The sequence below is a fragment of the Leuresthes tenuis genome, unplaced genomic scaffold (genome assembly GCF_036924035.1).
Source record: "Leuresthes tenuis unplaced genomic scaffold, fLeuTen1.0.hap1 SCAF_21, whole genome shotgun sequence".
Lineage (NCBI taxonomy): Eukaryota > Metazoa > Chordata > Actinopteri > Atheriniformes > Atherinopsidae > Leuresthes > Leuresthes tenuis.
Genome location: NW_027325375.1, coordinates 14849820 through 14871435, shown reverse-complemented (window position 1 = coordinate 14871435; position 21616 = coordinate 14849820). Strand labels below are relative to the sequence as shown.

The 21616-nt window shown below is 41.9% G+C and overlaps 5 non-coding genes across 5 annotated transcripts; 4 read left to right on the top strand and 1 right to left on the bottom strand.

Annotated features, from left to right (window-relative positions):
• Positions 1-8086: 8086 nt before the first annotated feature.
• Positions 8087-8200, top strand: LOC140280624 (U5 spliceosomal RNA). The gene has a single exon (XR_011909563.1). It is a non-coding gene; the product is annotated as a U5 spliceosomal RNA (small nuclear RNA).
• Positions 8201-14419: 6219 nt separating this feature from the next.
• LOC140280720 (U5 spliceosomal RNA) lies at positions 14420-14533 on the top strand. The gene has a single exon (XR_011909651.1). It is a non-coding gene; the product is annotated as a U5 spliceosomal RNA (small nuclear RNA).
• Positions 14534-14841: 308 nt separating this feature from the next.
• LOC140280516 (U2 spliceosomal RNA) lies at positions 14842-15025 on the top strand. The gene has a single exon (XR_011909476.1). It is a non-coding gene; the product is annotated as a U2 spliceosomal RNA (small nuclear RNA).
• Positions 15026-16111: 1086 nt separating this feature from the next.
• LOC140280515 (U2 spliceosomal RNA) lies at positions 16112-16295 on the top strand. The gene has a single exon (XR_011909475.1). It is a non-coding gene; the product is annotated as a U2 spliceosomal RNA (small nuclear RNA).
• Positions 16296-17133: 838 nt separating this feature from the next.
• LOC140280719 (U5 spliceosomal RNA) lies at positions 17134-17247 on the bottom strand. Its single transcript, XR_011909650.1, has one exon. It is a non-coding gene; the product is annotated as a U5 spliceosomal RNA (small nuclear RNA).
• Positions 17248-21616: the final 4369 nt, after the last annotated feature.

The window sequence follows — 21616 nt, the reverse complement described above, 5'->3', positions numbered from 1 at the left end:
CCGGGGAAGAAAAGGCTCGAAAGCCCGACTATACACCATCAAAAGCTGGAGCGGAGGTGTTCAGCTGCAAGAAGGTCGGAATGTCCATCAATAATTGCTAGAAAACATGAAAGAGAATTTTCGAATATCAAACCGCACATGATAATAAGCGGAAGAGGAGGTGTTCAGCTGCAAGGTGTGAATGTCCACCCATAATTACTGAAAAATGGGTAAGAAAAGGTGCGAATTCCCAACCATACATCATCAAATGCACGAGTGGATGTGTTCGGCTACAAGAAGGTTTGAATGTCCGACCATAGTTTGTAAAAAGCGGGTAAGAAAAGGTTCGAATGCCCAAACATACACCATCAAAAGAGGGAGCGGAGGTGTTCCGCTGTAAGAAGGTGTGAATGTCCGACCATAGTTGGTAAAAAGCGAGTAAGATAAGGTTAAAATACCCGACTGTACACAATCAATAGCGGGAGCGGAGTTGTTCGGCTACTAAAAGGTGTGAAAGTCCGACCCTGGTTTTAAAAAGCGGGTAAGAAAAGGTTCGAATGCCCGAACATACACCATCAAAAGAGGTAGCGGAGGTGTTCCGCTGTAAGACGGTGTGAATGTCCGATCATAGTTGGTAAAAAGCGGGTAAGAAAAGGTTAAAATACCCGACTGTACACAATCAAAAGAGGGAGTGGAGGTGTTCAGCTTCAAGAAGGTGTGAATGTTCGACTAAAGTTTGTAAAAAGCTGGTAAGACAAGGAGCGATGTCCCGACATTGTATGATCAAAAGCGGGAGCGGAGGTGTCCAGCTTTGAGTAGGTGTGAATGTCCGACCATAATTGCTGAAAAATGTGTTAGAAAAGGTAAGAATACTGGACCATACAAAAGCGGGAGAGGTGGTGTTCGGCTGCAAGAAGGTGTGAAAGTCCGACAATGGTTTGTAAAAAGCGGGTAATAAAAGGTTCGAATGCCCGAATATACATCATCAAAAGCGGATGCAAGAAGGTGTGAACGTCCGACCAAAGTTTGTAAAAAGCAGTGAAAAGCGAGAAAAAGCTTTTCGTGAGTTCTGCATGATTTGGGATTTTGCTTATAAAATGCATTACTTCACTCAAACTATGTTAAAACTGATTTGTCCTTCATATTTACCATGTCTAGAAAGATTTAAACAAAAAAACAACGTTGTACTTTGCAGTAAAAGAAAGAGCAAATCTAAAGTTTCAGGAATCCGAGTATAAGCCTGCTTTCATGAGTTCTGCACGATTTCGGATTTTGCTATAAAATGAATTGCTTCGCTCAAACCAAGTTAAAACTGCTTTGTCCTTCCATATTCATCAATGTCTAGATCGACTTCAACAAAGAAAAACATTGGACTTTGCAGTAGAAGAAGTTGAAATCCATCTACACATTGATAAATATGAAGGACAAAGCAGTTCCCACTTGCCCATAAGAAAATAAGCTTATTCTCGGATTCCTGATCCTTCAGTTTTGCTCTTTCTTCTACTGCAAAATACAATGTTGTTCTTTGTTGAAGTCGATCTAGACATTGATAAATATGAATGAAAAAGCAGTTTTAACTTGGTTTGAGTGAATGAATTCATTTTATACATAAAATCCGAAATCGTGCAGAACTCATGAAAATAAGCTTATTGTCGGATTCCTAAAACTTTTGATTGGCTCTTTCTTTTACTGCAAAGTACAACGTTGTTTTTTTGTTTAAATCTATCGAGACATTGATAAATATGAAGGTAAAAGCCGTTTTAACATAGTTTGAGTGAAGGAATTGATTTCATAGATAAAATCCCAAATCATGCAGAGCTCCTCAAAATGGGCGTATGGCTTAATCACAAGTGTGGCTCTTTCTCATTCAGGGTATTATGAGGAAGTTTATGCTTGAAATATATGTAGAAATGGGTACATATGAAGGACAAAGCAGTGTTAACTTAGTTTGAGTGAAGGAATTCATTTTATACATAAAATCCGAAATCGTGCAGAACGTATGAAAAGAAGCTTATTCTCGGATTCCTGATCCTCCAGTTTTGCTCTTTCTTCTACTGCAAAATACAATGTTGTTCTTTGTTGAAGTCGATCTAGACATTGATAAATATGAAGGTAAAAGCCGTTTTAACATAGTTTGATTGAAGGAATTAATTTTATAGATAAAATCCCAAACCATGCAGAGCTCCTCAAAAGGGGCGTATGGCTTAATCACAAGTGTGGCTCTTTCTCATTCAGGGTAGTATGAGGAAGTTTATGCTTGAAATATATGTAGAAATGGGTACATATGAAGGACAAAGCAGTGTTAACTTAGTTTGCGTGAAGGAATTCATTTTATACATAAAATCCGAAATCGTGCAGAACTCATGAAAATAAGCTTATTCTCGGATTCCTAAAACTTTTGATTTGCACTTTCTTTTACTGCAAAGTACAACGTTGTTTTTTGTTGAAATCTATCTAGACATTGATAAATACCAGCCGAAACTCTGCTGCCGCTTTTGATAATTTATGGTTGGGCATTCTTACCTTTTCTTACCCGCTTTTTACAAATTATGATCTTACATTCACACCTACTTGCAGTCGAACACCTTCTCATCCACTTATGATCATGTGCGGTTGGGCTTTCGCACCTTTTCTTACCCATTTTTCAGTAATTATGGGTGGACATTCACACCTTCTTGCAGCCGAAAACCTCCGCTCCTCTTTTGATCATACATTGTCGGGCATTCACACCTTGTCATACCCGCTTTTTACAAACTTTAGTCGGACATTCAAACCTTCTTGCAGCTGAACCACCTCCGCTCCCTGTTTTGATCATATATGGTCTGGCAATTGTACCTTTTCTTACCCGTTTGTGAGTAATTATGGCTGGACATTCACACCTACTTGCAGCCGAACACAACCTCTCCCGCTTTTGATGATATATGGTCCGGCATTCTTACCTTTTCTAACACATTTTTCAGCAATTATGGTCGGACATTCACACCTACTCACAGACGAACACCTCCGCTCCCACATTTGATAGTGTATAGTCGGGCATTCTCACCCTTTCTCAACAGCTTTTTGCAAATTATGATCTGATATTCACACCTACTTGCAGTCGAACAGCTCTGCTCCCGCTTTTGATTATGTTTGGTTGGATATTCGAACATTTTCTTAACTGCTTTTTACAAACTTTGGTCGGACGTTCACACCGTCTTGCAGCCGAACATCTCCGCTTCCGCTTTTGATGGTGTATAGTCGGACTTTCGAGCCTTTTCTTCCCCGATTTTTACAAATTGTGGTTGGACATTCAGACCTTGCAGCCGAAAACCTCCGCTCCCTCTTTTGATCATACATTGTCGGGCATTCGCCCCTTGTCTTACACGGTTTTTACAAACTTTAGTCAGACATTCACACCTTGCAGCTGAACCACCTCCATTCCCTGTTTTGATCATGTGTTGTCTGGAAATACTACCTTTTCTTCCCCCGTTTGTGAGTAATTATGGCTGGACATTCACACCTACTTGCAGCCGAAAAACCACCTCTCCCGCTTTTGATGATGTATTGTCCGGCATTCTAGTCTTTTCTATCACATTTTTCAGCAATTATGATCTGACATTCACACCTACTTGCAGTCGAACAGCTCTGCTCCCGCTTTTGATTATGTTCGGTTGGATATTCAAACCTTTTCTTAACTGCTTTTTACAGACTTTGGTCGGACGTTCACACCTTCTTGCAGCTGAACACCTCCGCTTCCGCTTTTGATGGTATATATTCGGGTATTCGAACCTTCTCTTACCCGCTTTTTACAAACCATGGTTGGACTTTCATACCTTCTTGTAGCTGAACAACTCCACTCATGCTTTTGATGATTTATGGTTGGACATTCGCATCTTTTCCTACCCATTTTTCAGTAATTATGGGTGGATATTCACACCTTCTTGCAGCTGAACACCTCCTCTCCCGCTAATGATCATGTAAGGTTTGATATTCGAAAATTTTCTTTCATGTTTTAAAGCAATTATTAATGGACATTCACACCTACTTGCAGTCGAACAGCTCTGCTCCCGCTTTTTATTATGTTTGGTTAGATATTCGAACCTTTTCTTAACTGCTTTTTCACAAACTTTGGTCGGACGTTCACACCTTCTTGCAGCCGAACACCTACGCTTCCGGTTTTGATAGTGTATATTCGGGCATACGAACCTTTTCTTACCCGCTTTTTACAAACCATGGTCGGACTTTCACACCTTCTCTTAGCTGAACAACTCCGCTCCCTCTTTTGATTGTGTACAGTCGGGTATTTTAACCTTTTCTTACCCGCTTTTTACCAACTATGATCGGACATTCACACCGTCTTACAGCGGAACACCTCCGCTACCTCTTTTGATGGTGTATGTTCGGGCATTCGAACCTTTTCTTACCCGCTTTTTAAAACCAGGGTCGGACTTTCACACCTTTTAGTAGCCGAACAACTCCGCTCCCGCTATTGATTGTGTACAGTCGGGTATTTTAACCTTTTCTTACCCGCTTTTTACCAACTATGGTCGGACATTCACACCTTCTTACAGCGGAACACCTCCGCTCCCTCTTTTGATGGTGTATGTTTGGGCATTCGAACCTTTTCTTACCCGCTTTTTACAAACTATGGTCAGACATTCAAACCTTCTTGTAGCCGAACACATCCACTCGTGCATTTGATGATGTATGGTTGGGAATTCGCACCTTTTCTTACCCATTTTTCAGTAATTATGGGTGGACATTCACACCTTCTTGCAGCTGAACACCTCCTCTCCCGCTTATTATCATGTGCGGTTTGATATTCGAAAATTCTCTTTCATGTTTTCTAGCAATTATTGATGGACATTCAGACCTTCTTGCAGCTGAACACCTCCGCTCCAGCTTTTGATGGTGTATAGTCGGGCTTTCGAGCCTTTTCTTCCCCGGTTTTTACAAATTATGGTTGGACATTCAGACCTTCTTTCAGCCGAAAACCTCCGCTCCCTCTTTTGATCATACATTGTCGGGCATTCGCACCTTTTCTTACCCGCTTTTTACAAACTTTAGTCGGACATTAACACCTTCTTGCAGCTTAACCACCTCCGCTCCCTGTTTTGATCATGTATGGTCTGGCAATACTACCTTTTCTTACCCATTTGTGAGTAATTATGGCTGGACATTCACACCTACTTGCAGCCGAACACCACCTCTCCCGCTTTTGATGATGTATGGACCGGCATTCTTACCTTTTCTAACACATTTTTCAGCAATTATGGTTGGAGATTCACACCTACTCACAGCCGAACACCCCCGCTCCCGCATTTGATGGTGTATATTCGGGCATACGAACCTGTTCTTACCCGCTTTTTACAAACCATGGTCGGACTTTCACACCTTCTTGTAGCTGAACAACTCCGCTCCCTCTTTTGATTGTGTACAGTCGGGCATACAAACCTGTTCTTACCCGCTTTTTACAAACTATGGTCGGACATTCAAACCTTCTTGTAGCCGAACACATCCACTCCTGCTTTTGATGATGTATGGTTGGGCATTCGCACCTTTTCTTACCCATTTTTCAGTAATTATGGGTGGATATTCACACCTTCTTGCAGCGGAACACCTCCTCTCCCGCTTATGATTATGTGCGGTTTGATATTCGAAAATTTTCTTTCATGTTTTATAGCAATTATTGATGGACATTCATACCTTCTTGAAGCCGAACACATCCACTCCTGCTTTTGATGATGTATGGTTGGGCATTCGAACCTACTTGTTGCCCGTTTTTCATTAATTATGGGTGGACATTCACACCTTGTCGCAGCCAAACACCTCCGCTCCCTGTTTTGATCATGTATGTTTTGACATTCGCACCTTTTCTCACCTGCTTTTTACTATTGTCGGCCAATCACACCTTCCTCTCCACCATACTTGTATGGTAGGAAATTCTCACCCACTCTCATCCGAAGACCTCTCCTCCCGCTTTTGTTCATATTTAGTCGGGCATTCGAACCTTTTCTTACCCACTTTTTACAAATTATGGTCGAACATTCACACCTACTTGCAGCTGAATACTTCCGCTCCACCTTTTAGTGATGTATGGTTGGCATTTGCACCTTTTGTTACCCTCTTTTTATACTGATTGCTGAAGATTAAGTTGTTCTTTCTCAAACTACAATTTTTTTTAATTGTTGAAACTTGATTTGAAGTGGATAAATAAGGAGGACAAACAGTTTTAAGTCACGCTGATAGAAGAAATTAATTTTATAGCAAAATCTGTATTTCGTCATATGTCGAGAGATGCTTATTGCTGAAGAAGTTCTTTCTCATTCTACAAAGTACAACGTTGTTTATCGTTGAAACTTGATTAGACATGAATAAATATGAAGGACAAAGCAGTCTTAACTTGGTTTGAGTTAATTAATTCGTTTTATAGGAGAATCCGAATTCGTACTTATTTTCGGATTCCTGAAGAATGAGTCTGGTTCTTTCTCATAATACAAAGTTTGTTGTTTATTGTTGAAACTTCATCAGAAGTGAAGAAATAAATGAATGCCTATCAACAAATGTGGGATCTAAACTCTACTACTTCCTCTAAAATAATTTCTTTTCTCAATTCAGAAATGTGTGTGTGTAAGTCACAACACCCGTGACACCAAAACGGCTTTCTTTTCTCTCTTTTCTCTACACTCTGCACTATGAGCACACACACAAAATCAGAAAGGCTTTTTTCTCTCTTTTCTACATTATGGACTGTGGGGACACAAAACCGCTCTCTCTTTTTTTTTTTGATTGTGTGCCAGGGCGTTGTCTCACGTATTAGATTATGCTTAAGATACAAATGGGTTTATCAGTCACATCAGAATCCATACATACTGATCCTCCCGTAATAAAATGGTCGGATCTTATCAAACACACTTTGTTTCTTGTGACAATCAAGTCAGCGAAACAGCGTATACACGTCAAGACACTGAATCAAGTTTGCCACAAGAACTCATAAGTTTGGCAGTATTGCTCTGCCGTCAGCAATCATACACCCATTTTATTTTCGTGAGACGTGCAGGCACCTGTTCATCTACTGTTCTATCACTATGAATTAGTTTATCTATTATCAATAAGGATACTTCTACAACTACTATCAAAGTATGTCCAGACTTCTTATGTTGTCAGTTGCTATATATGAATAAGTGGGTAGCTACTGACAAGCATTAAGCATGTCACACAGCCCAAACATATAACATTTCAGGACACACCACACAGTTAACAACCACAGTGAAGTGTCAAAGCCCAAACATTCAACAGGACACTTACACAACACATTCAAATCAAACAGTCAGACAACATACAAGAACATATACCCCAGCCGGCATTGCTCCCTGCCTATTTTCCTACAGCTCACTATGTGTGCGCACACCTTTATTCACAAACTCTTCAACTTATACTCTTTTACCGAAGCTGCTACAGCTCAATTGGCTGAATACCCTTAGATCCTATTTCGGTGAATTTGACATCTGCCTTACATGTAACAGATTAGCGGTTTAGCAGTTTTACTTTAGTTTGAGTGAAGGAATTCATTTTATAGCAAAATCCGAAATCGTGAAGCACTCATGAAAGTAAGCTTATTCTCGGATTCCTGAAACTTTAGATTTGCTCTTTCTTTTACTGCAAAGTACAACGTTGTTTTTTTTGTTTAAATCTTTCTAGACATGGTAAATATGAACGACAAAGCAGTTTTAACATAGTTTGAGTGAAGGAATTCATTTTATAGATAAAATCCCAAGAGTCTGCAGAGAAAAGAGAGTGAATGCGAAGTAGACTTTAACACGGCTATGGGAGCGAGCCGAGTGTTGGCTAACCGGGAGAATTGCTTGAAAGAAACGCGACACCGAATGAGCGATCAGAACAAAGCCTCAATACGGGATTCTCGTGGTGTTTTTGTTGCTGCCTTGTCTTTTGCATAGAGTAAAAGACAAGGCAGCCATCGAATAGGGCCCGATTGTTCCTACTTGGTCAGCCGAGGAGCAAGGGGGGGGGGGGGGGGGGGCAAGCGTCTCAACCAAGCAAAGCTCACCATGGGGAAGGTGGCTATACCAACTAGCCTGATGCCCTGCTCCCGCAGTGACGGATAATCGTACTCTGGTTTCTCTTCATAACATACAAGTCTTTCGCCTTTTACTAAAGACTTCCGTGGAGAGCAGCACTAATGAGTTGTTTCTATTATTGGCAGGCTTTACCTTTGCGGGTGAAGCCCTTTCTGTCTGTGCAAAAGAAATCTTGCTACTTTGCAGAGTGACTTCTCTGAGTAGAGTCGCCTTACTTGTTGCGACTGTGCCGATGTTCGAAGCTGGAGTGCAAAGTTGTTGCTTGAATGGTGCTTGCTGGAGCATGCGGGAGTGCAAAGTTATACCATTTAAAAGGGCTGAAGAGTGCTGTCCTGTTCTTTGTTGAAGTCGATCTAGACATTGATAAATATGAAGGTAAAAGCCGTTTTAACATAGTTTGATTGAAGGAATTAATTTTATAGATAAAATCCCAAACCATGCAGAGCTCCTCAAAAGGGGCGTATGGCTTAATCACAAGTGTGGCTCTTTCTCATTCAGGGTAGTATGAGGAAGTTTATGCTTGAAATATATGTAGAAATGGGTACATATGAAGGACAAAGCAGTGTTAACTTAGTTTGCGTGAAGGAATTCATTTTATACATAAAATCCGAAATCGTGCAGAACTCATGAAAATAAGCTTATTCTCGGATTCCTAAAACTTTTGATTTGCACTTTCTTTTACTGCAAAGTACAACGTTGTTTTTTGTTGAAATCTATCTAGACATTGATAAATACCAGCCGAAACTCTGCTGCCGCTTTTGATAATTTATGGTTGGGCATTCTTACCTTTTCTTACCCGCTTTTTACAAATTATGATCTTACATTCACACCTACTTGCAGTCGAACACCTTCTCATCCACTTATGATCATGTGCGGTTGGGCTTTCGCACCTTTTCTTACCCATTTTTCAGTAATTATGGGTGGACATTCACACCTTCTTGCAGCCGAAAACCTCCGCTCCTCTTTTGATCATACATTGTCGGGCATTCACACCTTGTCATACCCGCTTTTTACAAACTTTAGTCGGACATTCAAACCTTCTTGCAGCTGAACCACCTCCGCTCCCTGTTTTGATCATATATGGTCTGGCAATTGTACCTTTTCTTACCCGTTTGTGAGTAATTATGGCTGGACATTCACACCTACTTGCAGCCGAACACAACCTCTCCCGCTTTTGATGATATATGGTCCGGCATTCTTACCTTTTCTAACACATTTTTCAGCAATTATGGTCGGACATTCACACCTACTCACAGACGAACACCTCCGCTCCCACATTTGATAGTGTATAGTCGGGCATTCTCACCCTTTCTCAACAGCTTTTTGCAAATTATGATCTGATATTCACACCTACTTGCAGTCGAACAGCTCTGCTCCCGCTTTTGATTATGTTTGGTTGGATATTCGAACATTTTCTTAACTGCTTTTTACAAACTTTGGTCGGACGTTCACACCGTCTTGCAGCCGAAAACCTCCGCTTCCGCTTTTGATGGTGTATAGTCGGACTTTCGAGCCTTTTCTTCCCCGATTTTTACAAATTGTGGTTGAACATTCAGACCTTGCAGCCGAAAACCTCCGCTCCCTCTTTTGATCATACATTGTCGGGCATTCGCCCCTTGTCTTACACGGTTTTTACAAACTTTAGTCAGACATTCACACCTTGCAGCTGAACCACCTCCATTCCCTGTTTTGATCATGTGTGGTCTGGAAATACTACCTTTTCTTCCCCCGTTTGTGAGTAATTATGGCTGGACATTCACACCTACTTGCAGCCGAAAAACCACCTCTCCCGCTTTTGATGATGTATTGTCCGGCATTCTAGTCTTTTCTATCACATTTTTCAGCAATTATGATCTGACATTCACACCTACTTGCAGTCGAACAGCTCTGCTCCCGCTTTTGATTATGTTCGGTTGGATATTCAAACCTTTTCTTAACTGCTTTTTACAGACTTTGGTCGGACGTTCACACCTTCTTGCAGCCGAACACCTCCGCTTCCGCTTTTGATGGTATATATTCGGGTATTCGAACCTTCTCTTACCCGCTTTTTACAAACCATGGTTGGACTTTCATACCTTCTTGTAGCTGAACAACTCCACTCATGCTTTTGATGATTTATGGTTGGACATTCGCATCTTTTCCTACCCATTTTTCAGTAATTATGGGTGGATATTCACACCTTGCAGCTGAACACCTCCTCTCCCGCTAATGATCATGTAAGGTTTGATATTCGAAAATTTTCTTTCATGTTTTAAAGCAATTATTAATGGACATTCACACCTACTTGCAGTCGAACAGCTCTGCTCCCGCTTTTTATTATGTTTGGTTAGATATTCGAACCTTTTCTTAACTGCTTTTTCACAAACTTTGGTCGGACGTTCACACCTTCTTGCAGCCGAACACCTACGCTTCCGGTTTTGATAGTGTATATTCGGGCATACGAACCTTTTCTTACCCGCTTTTTACAAACCATGGTCGGACTTTCACACCTTCTCTTAGCTGAACAACTCCGCTCCCTCTTTTGATTGTGTACAGTCGGGTATTTTAACCTTTTCTTACCCGCTTTTTACCAACTATGATCGGACATTCACACCGTCTTACAGCGGAACACCTCCGCTACCTCTTTTGATGGTGTATGTTCGGGCATTCGAACCTTTTCTTACCCGCTTTTTAAAACCAGGGTCGGACTTTCACACCTTTTAGTAGCCGAACAACTCCGCTCCCGCTATTGATTGTGTACAGTCGGGTATTTTAACCTTTTCTTACCCGCTTTTTACCAACTATGGTCGGACATTCACACCTTCTTACAGCGGAACACCTCCGCTCCCTCTTTTGATGGTGTATGTTTGGGCATTCGAACCTTTTCTTACCCGCTTTTTACAAACTATGGTCAGACATTCAAACCTTCTTGTAGCCGAACACATCCACTCGTGCATTTGATGATGTATGGTTGGGAATTCGCACCTTTTCTTACCCATTTTTCAGTAATTATGGGTGGACATTCACACCTTCTTGCAGCTGAACACCTCCTCTCCCGCTTATTATCATGTGCGGTTTGATATTCGAAAATTCTCTTTCATGTTTTCTAGCAATTATTGATGGACATTCAGACCTTCTTGCAGCTGAACACCTCCGCTCCAGCTTTTGATGGTGTATAGTCGGGCTTTCGAGCCTTTTCTTCCCCGGTTTTTACAAATTATGGTTGGACATTCAGACCTTCTTTCAGCCGAAAACCTCCGCTCCCTCTTTTGATCATACATTGTCGGGCATTCGCACCTTTTCTTACCCGCTTTTTACAAACTTTAGTCGGACATTAACACCTTCTTGCAGCTTAACCACCTCCGCTCCCTGTTTTGATCATGTATGGTCTGGCAATACTACCTTTTCTTACCCATTTGTGAGTAATTATGGCTGGACATTCACACCTACTTGCAGCCGAACACCACCTCTCCCGCTTTTGATGATGTATGGACCGGCATTCTTACCTTTTCTAACACATTTTTCAGCAATTATGGTTGGAGATTCACACCTACTCACAGCCGAACACCCCCGCTCCCGCATTTGATGGTGTATATTCGGGCATACGAACCTGTTCTTACCCGCTTTTTACAAACCATGGTCGGACTTTCACACCTTCTTGTAGCTGAACAACTCCGCTCCCTCTTTTGATTGTGTACAGTCGGGCATACAAACCTGTTCTTACCCGCTTTTTACAAACTATGGTCGGACATTCAAACCTTCTTGTAGCCGAACACATCCACTCCTGCTTTTGATGATGTATGGTTGGGCATTCGCACCTTTTCTTACCCATTTTTCAGTAATTATGGGTGGATATTCACACCTTCTTGCAGCGGAACACCTCCTCTCCCGCTTATGATTATGTGCGGTTTGATATTCGAAAATTTTCTTTCATGTTTTATAGCAATTATTGATGGACATTCATACCTTCTTGAAGCCGAACACATCCACTCCTGCTTTTGATGATGTATGGTTGGGCATTCGAACCTACTTGTTGCCCGTTTTTCATTAATTATGGGTGGACATTCACACCTTGTCGCAGCCAAACACCTCCGCTCCCTGTTTTGATCATGTATGTTTTGACATTCGCACCTTTTCTCACCTGCTTTTTACTATTGTCGGCCAATCACACCTTCCTCTCCACCATACTTGTATGGTAGGAAATTCTCACCCACTCTCATCCGAAGACCTCTCCTCCCGCTTTTGTTCATATTTAGTCGGGCATTCGAACCTTTTCTTACCCACTTTTTACAAATTATGGTCGAACATTCACACCTACTTGCAGCTGAATACTTCCGCTCCACCTTTTAGTGATGTATGGTTGGCATTTGCACCTTTTGTTACCCTCTTTTTATACTGATTGCTGAAGATTAAGTTGTTCTTTCTCAAACTACAATTTTTTTTAATTGTTGAAACTTGATTTGAAGTGGATAAATAAGGAGGACAAACAGTTTTAAGTCACGCTGATAGAAGAAATTAATTTTATAGCAAAATCTGTATTTCGTCATATGTCGAGAGATGCTTATTGCTGAAGAAGTTCTTTCTCATTCTACAAAGTACAACGTTGTTTATCGTTGAAACTTGATTAGACATGAATAAATATGAAGGACAAAGCAGTCTTAACTTGGTTTGAGTTAATTAATTCGTTTTATAGGAGAATCCGAATTCGTACTTATTTTCGGATTCCTGAAGAATGAGTCTGGTTCTTTCTCATAATACAAAGTTTGTTGTTTATTGTTGAAACTTCATCAGAAGTGAAGAAATAAATGAATGCCTATCAACAAATGTGGGATCTAAACTCTACTACTTCCTCTAAAATAATTTCTTTTCTCAATTCAGAAATGTGTGTGTGTAAGTCACAACACCCGTGACACCAAAACGGCTTTCTTTTCTCTCTTTTCTCTACACTCTGCACTATGAGCACACACACAAAATCAGAAAGGCTTTTTTCTCTCTTTTCTACATTATGGACTGTGGGGACACAAAACCGCTCTCTCTTTTTTTTTTTGATTGTGTGCCAGGGCGTTGTCTCACGTATTAGATTATGCTTAAGATACAAATGGGTTTATCAGTCACATCAGAATCCATACATACTGATCCTCCCGTAATAAAATGGTCGGATCTTATCAAACACACTTTGTTTCTTGTGACAATCAAGTCAGCGAAACAGCGTATACACGTCAAGACACTGAATCAAGTTTGCCACAAGAACTCATAAGTTTGGCAGTATTGCTCTGCCGTCAGCAATCATACACCCATTTTATTTTCGTGAGACGTGCAGGCACCTGTTCATCTACTGTTCTATCACTATGAATTAGTTTATCTATTATCAATAAGGATACTTCTACAACTACTATCAAAGTATGTCCAGACTTCTTATGTTGTCAGTTGCTATATATGAATAAGTGGGTAGCTACTGACAAGCATTAAGCATGTCACACAGCCCAAACATATAACATTTCAGGACACACCACACAGTTAACAACCACAGTGAAGTGTCAAAGCCCAAACATTCAACAGGACACTTACACAACACATTCAAATCAAACAGTCAGACAACATACAAGAACATATACCCCAGCCGGCATTGCTCCCTGCCTATTTTCCTACAGCTCACTATGTGTGCGCACACCTTTATTCACAAACTCTTCAACTTATACTCTTTTACCGAAGCTGCTACAGCTCAATTGGCTGAATACCCTTAGATCCTATTTCGGTGAATTTGACATCTGCCTTACATGTAACAGATTAGCGGTTTAGCAGTTTTACTTTAGTTTGAGTGAAGGAATTCATTTTATAGCAAAATCCGAAATCGTGAAGCACTCATGAAAGTAAGCTTATTCTCGGATTCCTGAAACTTTAGATTTGCTCTTTCTTTTACTGCAAAGTACAACGTTGTTTTTTTTGTTTAAATCTTTCTAGACATGGTAAATATGAACGACAAAGCAGTTTTAACATAGTTTGAGTGAAGGAATTCATTTTATAGATAAAATCCCAAGAGTCTGCAGAGAAAAGAGAGTGAATGCGAAGTAGACTTTAACACGGCTATGGGAGCGAGCCGAGTGTCGGCTAACCGGGAGAATTGCTTGAAAGAAACGCGACACCGAATGAGCGATCAGAACAAAGCCTCAATACGGGATTCTCGTGGTGTTTTTGTTGCTGCCTTGTCTTTTGCATAGAGTAAAAGACAAGGCAGCCATCGAATAGGGCCCGATTGTTCCTACTTGGTCAGCCGAGGAGCAAGGGGGGGGGGGGGGCAAGCGTCTCAACCAAGCAAAGCTCACCATGGGGAAGGTGGCTATACCAACTAGCCTGATGCCCTGCTCCCGCAGTGACGGATAATCGTACTCTGGTTTCTCTTCATAACATACAAGTCTTTCGCCTTTTACTAAAGATTTCTGTGGAGAGCAGCACTAATGAGTTGTTTCTATTTTTGGCAGGCTTTACCTTTGCGGGTGAAGCCCTTTCTGTCTGTGCAAAAGAAATCTTCTTACTGTGCAGAGTGACTTCTCTGAGTAGAGTCGCCTTACTTGTTGCGACTGTGCCGATGTTCGAAGCTGGAGTGCAAAGTTGTTGCTTGAATGGTGCTTGCTGGAGCATGCGGGAGTGCAAAGTTATACCATTTAAAAGGGCTGAAGAGTGCTCAGTGCAGCGGGTGGGCGGAGGTGCAACGTGACACTCTGGCCACCTATGGCCATAAAAAGAACACTGCTACAAGTGCGCATTGTGCCATCAAGGGCCCTCGGACCTGAAACAGTGGACAGTTATCGCTTCTCGGCCTTTTGGCTAAGATCAAGTGTAGTATCTGTTCTTATCAGTTTAATATGTCCTCTATACGAGGACAACATATTAAATGGATTTTTAAGAATAGGAGTTGAAAAAGAAGCTTGCTCCGTTCACTCCAAGCCTCGACCCGGTACTGCAGTGCCGCTGGGAACGGTGCGCTCTCCTCTGCTCTTGTGAAAAAGCAAACAGCGGTGCAGGATGGAAGTTTCAGGGAGCCCAAGATGAAACTTTCTTTTAATCTGCTGAGAAAAGAGAGTGAATGCGAAGTGGACTTTAACACGGCTCTGGGAGCGAGCCGAGTGCGGGTTAACCGGCGTCTCAACCAAGCAAAGCTCACCAAGTAGGAACAATCGGGCCCTTTTCGATGGCTGCAACACCTGAAAGAGATATTGATGCGAGACCCGATCAAATGCTTTTTCAAAGTCTAAATTTAAGATGACAAGCCGGGTGTTTCTGTCTCTAGCGTAATCAAAGATGTCTCGAATCAGTACGAGGCTGTCGGTGAGTTGTCTCCCTGAGTTGTCTCCTTCTCTTTGTTGGCTTGACTGTGGCTTTACCGTCTTTAATTTGTTGGCAAAAGATTTAGGGCAATCTCTGAAGAGGTGATTTAATTCTCCACAGAGATTACATTTCCTGCCATTTGGACACTCTCCAAAAGTTTGCCCAATTTCTCTGCACTTCCCACATAACACCTTGGTACAAGCCTCAACCAGGTGCCCATGCTCACCACACTTGCGGCAGAACTTGGGCTGCCCCTGGTAGTGGATGTAACCTCGGTTTTCAAGGTGGCCAGAGTGTCGCCCACCCGCTGCACTGAGCACTCTTCAGCCCTTTTAAATGGTATAACTTTGCACTCCCGCACGCTCCAGCAAGCACCATTCAAGCAACAACTTTGCACTCCAGCTTCGAACATCGGCACAGTCGCAACAAGTAAGGCGACTCTACTCAGAGAAGTCACTCTGCACAGTAAGAAGATTTCTTTTGCACAGACAGAAAGGGCTTCACCCGCAAAGGTAAAGCCTGCCAATAATAGAAACAACTCATTAGTGCAAAGTTGTTGCTTGAATGGTGCTTGCTGGAGCATGCGGGAGTGCAAAGTTATACCATTTAAAAGGGCTGAAGAGTGCTCAGTGCAGCGGGTGGGCGGAGGTGCAACGTGACACTCTGGCCACCTATGGCCATAAAAAGAACACTGCTACAAGTGCGCATTGTGCCATCAAGGGCCCTCGGACCTGAAACAGTGGACAGTTATCGCTTCTCGGCCTTTTGGCTAAGATCAAGTGTAGTATCTGTTCTTATCAGTTTAATATGTCCTCTATACGAGGACAACATATTAAATGGATTTTTAAGAATAGGAGTTGAAAAAGAAGCTTGCTCCGTTCACTCCAAGCCTCGACCCGGTACTGCAGTGCCGCTGGGAACGGTGCGCTCTCCTCTGCTCTTGTGAAAAAGCAAACAGCGGTGCAGGATGGAAGTTTCAGGGAGCCCAAGATGAAACTTTCTTTTAATCTGCTGAGAAAAGAGAGTGAATGCGAAGTGGACTTTAACACGGCTCTGGGAGCGAGCCGAGTGCGGGTTAACCGGCGTCTCAACCAAGCAAAGCTCACCAAGTAGGAACAATCGGGCCCTTTTCGATGGCTGCAACACCTGAAAGAGATATTGATGCGAGACCCGATCAAATGCTTTTTCAAAGTCTAAATTTAAGATGACAAGCCGGGTGTTTCTGTCTCTAGCGTAATCAAAGATGTCTCGAATCAGTACGAGGCTGTCGGTGAGTTGTCTCCCTGAGTTGTCTCCTTCTCTTTGTTGGCTTGACTGTGGCTTTACCGTCTTTAATTTGTTGGCAAAAGATTTAGGGCAATCTCTGAAGAGGTGATTTAATTCTCCACAGAGATTACATTTCCTGCCATTTGGACACTCTCCAAAAGTTTGCCCAATTTCTCTGCACTTCCCACATAACACCTTGGTACAAGCCTCAACCAGGTGCCCATGCTCACCACACTTGCGGCAGAACTTGGGCTGCCCCTGGTAGTGGATGTAACCTCGGTTTTCAAGGTGGCCAGAGTGTCGCCCACCCGCTGCACTGAGCACTCTTCAGCCCTTTTAAATGGTATAACTTTGCACTCCCGCACGCTCCAGCAAGCACCATTCAAGCAACAACTTTGCACTCCAGCTTCGAACATCGGCACAGTCGCAACAAGTAAGGCGACTCTACTCAGAGAAGTCACTCTGCACAGTAAGAAGATTTCTTTTGCACAGACAGAAAGGGCTTCACCCGCAAAGGTAAAGCCTGCCAAAAATAGAAACAACTCATTAGTGCTGCTCTCCACAGAAATCTTTAGTAAAAGGCGAAAGACTTGTATGTTATGAAGAGAAACCAGAGTACGATTATCCGTCACTGCGGGAGCAGGGCATCAGGCTAGTTGGCATAGCCACCTTCCCCATGGTGAGCTTTGCTTGGTTGAGACGCTTGCTCCCCCCCCCCTTGCTCCTCGGCTGACCAACTAGGAACAATCGGGCCCTATTCGATGGCTGCCTTGTCTTTTACTCTGTGCAAAAGACAAGGCAGCAACAAAAACACCACGAGAATCCCGTATTGAGGCTTTGTTCTGATCGCTCATTCGGTGTCGCGTTTCTTTCAAGCAATTCTCCCGGTTAGCCCACACTCGGCTCGCTCCCATAGCCGTGTTAAAGTCTACCTCGCATTCACTCTCTTTTCTCAGCAGACTCTTGGGATTTTATCTATAAAATGAATTCCTTCACTCAAACTATGTTAAAACTGCTTTGTCCTTAATATTTACCATGTCTAGAAAGATTTAAACAAAAAAAACAACGTTGTACTTTGCAGTAAAAGAAAGAGCAAATCTAAAGTTTCAGGAATCCGAGAATAAGTTTACTTTCATGAGTTCTTCACGATTTCGGATTTTGCTATAAAATGAATTCCTTCACTCAAACTAAATTAAAACTGCTAAACCGCTAATCTGTTATATGTAAGGCAGATGTCAAATTCACCGAAATAGGATCAAAGGGTATTCGGCCAATCGAGCTGTAGCAGCTTCGGTAAAAGAGTATAAGTTGAAGAGTTTGTGAATAAAGGTGTGCGCACACATAGTGTGCTGTACGAAAATAGGCAGGGAGCAATGCCGGCTGGGGTATATGTTCTTGTATGTTGTCTGACTGTTTGATTTGAATGTGTTGTGTAAGTGTCCTGTTGAATGTTACATGTTTGGGCTTTGACACGCTTCACTGTGGTTGTTAACTGTGTGGTGTGTCCTGAAATGTTATATGTTTGGGCTGTGTGACATGCTTAATGCTTGTCAGTAGCTACCCACTTATTCATATATAGCAACTGACAACATAAGAAGTCCGGACATACTTTGATAGTAGTTGTAGAAGTATCCTTATTGATAATAGATCACTAATTCATAGTGATAGAACAGTAGATGAACAGGTGCTTGCACATGTCTCACGAAAATAAAATGGGTGTATGATTGCTGACGGCAGAGCAATACTGCCAAACTTATGAGTTCTTGTGGCAAACTTGATTCAGTGTCTTGACGTGTATACGCTGTTTCGCTGACTTGATTGTCACAAGAAACAAAGTGTGTTTGATAAGATCCGACCATTTTATTACGGGAGGATCAGTATGTATGGATTCTGATGTGACTGATAAACCAATTCGTATCTTAAGCATAATCTAATACGTGAGACAACGCCCTGGCACACGATAAAAAAAAAAAAAAGAGAGAGCGGTTTTGTGTCCCCACAGTCCATAATGTAGAAAAGAGAGAAAAAAGCCTTTCTGATTTGGTGTGTGTGCTCATAGTGCAGAGTGTAGAGAAAAGAAAGCCGTTTTGGTGTCACGGGTGTTGTGACTTACACACACACATTTCTAAATTGAGAAAGGAAATTATTTTAGAGGAAGCACTAGAGTTTAGATCCCATATTTGTTGATAGGCATTCATTTATTTCTTCACTTCTGATGAAGTTTCAACAATAAACAACAAACTTTGTATTATGAGAAAGAACCAGACTCATTCTTCAGGAATCCGAAAATAAGCTCTATTTTATGAGTTATGCACGAATTCGGATTCTCCTATAAAACGAATTCATTAACTCAAACCAAGTTAAGACTGCTTTGTCATTCATATTTATTCATGTCTAATCAAGTTTCAACGATAAACAACGTTGTACTTTGTAGAATGAGAAAGAACTTCTTCAGCAATAAGCATCTCTCGACATATGACGAAATACAGATTTTGCTATAAAATTAATTCCTTCTATCAGCCTGACTTAAAACTGTTTGTCCTCCTTATTTATCCACTTCAAATCAAGTTTCAACAATCAAAAAAAATTTGTAGTTTGAGAAAGAACAACTTAATCTTCAGCAATCAGTATAAAAAGAGGTGCAAATGCCAACCATACATACCTAAAAGGTGGAGCGGAAGTATTCAGCTGCAAGTAGGTGTGGATGTTCGACCATAATTTGTAAAAAGCGGGAAAGAAAAGGTTCGAATGCCCGACTATATATTAACAAAAGTGGGAGGAGAGGTCTTCGGATGAGAGTGGGTGAGAATTTCCAACCATAATCTATAAAATACGGTGAAAAAAAATATGTGAATGCCTCATAGAACACTAAAAGCGGAAGTGTTCGGCTGCAAGAAGGTGTGAATGTCCGACTATATTTGGTGAAAAGCAGGTGAAGCAAGGTCTGAATGCCCAACCTTACATCATCAAAAGCGAGATCAGAGGTGTTTGGCTGCAAGAAGGCCATAGTTTGCCAAAAGCGGGTAAGGTGCGAATGACCGACTAAATATCAACAAAAGTGGGGGCGGAGGTCTTCGGATGCAAGTGGGTGTGAATATCCCACCATACAAGTATGGTGGAGAGGAAGCTGTGAATGGCCGACCATAGTAAAAGGCGGGTGAGAGAAGGTGCGAATGTCAAACCATACATAATCAAAACAGGGAGCGGAGGTGTTCTGCTGTAAGAAGGTGTGAATGTCCAACCATAGTTGGTAAAAAGCGGGTAAGAAAAGGTTAAAATACCCGACTGTACACAATCAATAGCGGGAGCGGAGTTGTTCGGCTACTAAAAGGTGTGAAAGTCCGACCATGGTTTGTAAAAAGCGGGTAAGAAAAGGTGCGAATGCCCGACAATGTATGATCAAAAGAGGGAGTGGAGGTTTTCGGCTGCAAGAAGGTCTGAATGTCCAACCATAATTTGTAAAAATCGGGGAAGAAAAGGCTCGAAAGCCCGACTATACACCATCAAAAGTGGGAGCGGAGGTGTTCAGCTGCAAGACGGTCTGAATGTCCATCAATAATTGCTAGAAAACATGAAAGAAAATTTTCGAATATCAAACTGCACATGATCATAAGCGGGAGAGGAGGTGTTCAGCTGCAAGAAGGTGTGAATGTCTACCCATAATTACTGAAAAATGGGTAAGAAAAGGTGCGAATGCCTAACCATACATCATCAAAAGAGGGAGCGGAGGTGTTCCGCTGTAAGACGGTGTGAATGTCCGACCATAGATGGTAAAAAGCGGGTAAGAAAAGGTTAAATTACCCGACTGTACACAATCAAAAGAGGGAGCGGAGTTGTTCAGCTAAGAGAAGGTGTGAAAGTCCGACCATGGTTTGTAAAAAGCGGGTAAGAAAAGGTTCGTATGCCCGAATATACACCATCAAAAGCGGAAGCGGAGGTGTTCGGCTGCAAGATATTGTGAACGTCCGACCGAAGTTTGTAAAAAGCAGTTAAGAAAAGGTTCGAATATCTAACCAAACATAATCAAAAGCGGGAGCAGAGCTGTTCGACTGGAAGTAGGTGTGAATGTCAGATCATAATTTGCAAAAAGCTGATGAGACAGGGTGAGAATGCCCGACTATACACCATCAAATGCGGTAGCGGAGTTGTTCGGCTGTGAGTAGGTGTGAATCTCCAACCATAATTGCTGAAAAATGTGTTAGAAAAGGTAAAAATGCCGGTCCATACATCATCAAAATCGGGAGAGGTGGTGTTCAGCTGCAAGAAGGTCTAAATGTCCATCAATAATTGCTAGAAAACATGAAAGAAAAGTTTCTAAAATCAAACCACACATGATCATAAGTGGGAGAGGAGGTGTTCAGCTGCAAGAAGGTGTGAATGTCCACCCATAATACCTGAAAAATGGGTAAAAAAAAGGTGCGAATGCCCAACCATACATCATCAAAAGCAGGAGTGCATGTGTTCGGCTACAAGAAGGTGTGAACGTCCAACCAAAGTTTGTAAAAAGCAGTTAAGAAAAGGTTCGAATATCCAACCAAACATAATCAAAAGCGGGAGCAGAGCTGTTCGACTGCAAGTAGGTGTGAATGTCAGATCATAATTTGAAAAAAGCTGATGAGAAAGGGTGAGAATGCCCGACTATACACCATCAAATGCGGGAGCGGAGTTGTTCGGCTGTGAGTAGGTGTGAATCTCCGACCATAATTGCTGAAAAATGTGTTAGAAAAGGTAAGAATGCCGGTCCATACATCATCAAAAGCGAGAGAAGTTGTGTTCGGCTGCAAGTAGGTGTGACTGTTCGACTAAAGTTTGTAAAAAGTGGGTAAGACAAGGTGCGAATGCCTGACAATGTATGATCAAAAGCGGGAGCGGAGGTGTTCAGCTGCAAGAAGGTCTACATGTCCATCAATAATTGCTAGAAAACATGAAAGAAACTTTTCGAAAATCAAACCACACATGATCATAAGTGGGATAGGAGGTGTTCAGCT